Source organism: Schistocerca nitens, chromosome 7, assembly GCF_023898315.1.
Source record: "Schistocerca nitens isolate TAMUIC-IGC-003100 chromosome 7, iqSchNite1.1, whole genome shotgun sequence".
In the NCBI taxonomy this organism is placed as follows: domain Eukaryota; kingdom Metazoa; phylum Arthropoda; class Insecta; order Orthoptera; family Acrididae; genus Schistocerca; species Schistocerca nitens.
The window spans coordinates 310,793,825-310,796,324 of record NC_064620.1 but is presented as its reverse complement, the minus strand read 5'-3'; positions in this window follow the sequence as shown (position 1 = coordinate 310,796,324).

The window sequence follows — 2,500 nt, the reverse complement described above, 5'->3', positions numbered from 1 at the left end:
CCCTCTGTGGGACGCCGTTGACAATGCGACCCACAGGCACACGAATGCCATCTCTGGCAATGTGACGAAACTACATGGACATCCAGCCCAGCCCAGACACGACACGACACCGCCATCTACAGGAATGCAATGACACCACGCCAACCATAGTGCCAAAACACAGCATCGCCATCTATGAAAACACGACGAAACCACATGCAATAGCCCCATCTACGCGCATCCGACAGCACTACAACCACCATGTCGATCGCACCACAAAAACAGTACCGCCATCTATGCGACGCCAAGCTGACTACGACGGCGATGGGCGCACAGTACCCGTTTCCCGACCCCACCCACAAAGCCTGCATCCACTGTCCACCACAAGAGCACCAACGCCAGTCCCTGCGCCGCACGACGTCGTCCACCGACAATCACGCCACCCGCCCCCGTACGTGCCTCACGTCACCTGCCCAAATTGCAACTCCAGCGGATGAACGGCGGACTTTTCTCGCAGTCGTAAGTTGCAATCCACCCCTATATCATCCGTTTCATGAAGCGTTTTATCCAAGATGCGAAATTCCCGCTGTCCCTACACATGCTCTAAGTCTGTGCGCGATTGCGTGCTCACAGTACGGATTCCGATGCTGAGCGATCAGCTAGGAAGCGCCCCAACCATGTCGGTCCCCATGGGCGTTGCACTCGCAGTCGCAAAGACTCTGGCAATGGCTAAAAGCGCTCCGCAATATATCACGCAGACGGGTAATGACGGTCCGAGCGCTCAGTGTGAGGAGAGCATTACTGAGCCCTGACCCACAAGCAGGTTGTAGCGTATCCCACCCGCAGACATGTGACGTTGTCACACGACCAGTTGTCACTAATCGACTCATTGCTGATAATCATATGCCATACACCGGGGAAAGCTGCCGCAAGGGGTAGCTACGTAGTGCAGTCGCACCTCTACTACTGTACAGAGATAGAACACCACGAGACTGCAACCAGATTAAACTGATACATGGCGCTGATAACTAATAGATGCAGAGCCATCGGAATATAGATGACATACGACATACAACTGTCCCTATACATGCTGACAGTCTGTGCACACAATGTGAACTACACGTCACCCAGACACCCTATCACACACTACTCTCTGGCTGTAACAGACACAGACACAATATCTAAGCACCACCATGGAACAACATCCAGTGCATCCTCTCCGCCACATTACACCATTCACACTATGATAACAAAACCAGGAGGTCCACCCCAAAAACAGAATATCTCACTCTTCCAACAACCATCATTACGCAGATAAGCCACAAACACCCACACATGTGCTACACAGGGGTGCAGCCAACACCACCACACTGGCGTGTCTCACAGCATATAAGCAATGGCAGGAATGAAAGACACAGGTCTGCCACTCCCTTGCCACACCCACGGAACCGGCGCACCACCTCCCCTGAGCCAAAGGTGCATCCTGACGTGACACATCTCAGGGTGCCTCAGGCGTCCACTTACCATCATCACTATGAACGAACCTCGTCCCCTCCCCCCCTCATACACCATCCCTTAACCTAACCCATGTTGCGCCTTAACCTAACCTATGTTGCGCCTTAACCTAACCTATGTTGCGCCTTAACCTAACCTATGTTGCGCCTTAACCTAACCTATGTTGCGCCTTAACCTAACCTATGTTGCGCCTTAACCTAACCTATGTTGCGCCTTAACCTAACCTATGTTGCGCCTTAACCTAACCTATGTTGCGCCTTAACCTAACCTACGTTGCGCCTTAACCTAACCTACGTTGCGCCTTAACCTAACCTACGTTGCGCCTTAACCTAACCTACGTTGCGCCTTAACCTAACCTACGTTGCGCCTTAACCTAACCTACGTTGCGCCTTAACCTAACCTACGTTGCGCCTTAACCTAACCTACGTTGGGCCCTAACCTAACCTACGTTGGGCCCTAACCTAACCTACGTTGGGCCCTAACCTAACCTACGTTGGGCCCTAACCTAACCTACGTTGGGCCCCAACCTAACCTACGTTGGGCCCCAACCTAACCTACGTTGGGCCCTAACCTAACCTACGTTGGGCCCTAACCTAACCTACGTTGGGCGCTAACCTAACCTACGTTGGGCCCTAACCTAACCTACGTTGGGCCCTAACCTAACCTACGTTGGGCCCTAACCTAACCTACGTTGGGCCCTAACCTAACCTACGTTGGGCCCTAACCTAACCTACGTTGGGCCCTAACCTAACCTACGTTGGGCCCTAACCTAACCTACGTTGGGCCCTAACCTAACCTACGTTGGGCCCTAACCTAACCTACGTTGGGCCCTAACCTAACCTACGTTGGGCCCTAACCTAACCTACGTTGGGCCCTAACCTAACCTACGTTGGGCCCTAACCTAACCTACGTTGGGCCCTAACCTAACCTACGTTGGGCCCTAACCTAACCTACGTTGGGCCCTAACCTAACCTACGTTGGGCCCTAACCTAACCTACGTTGCGCC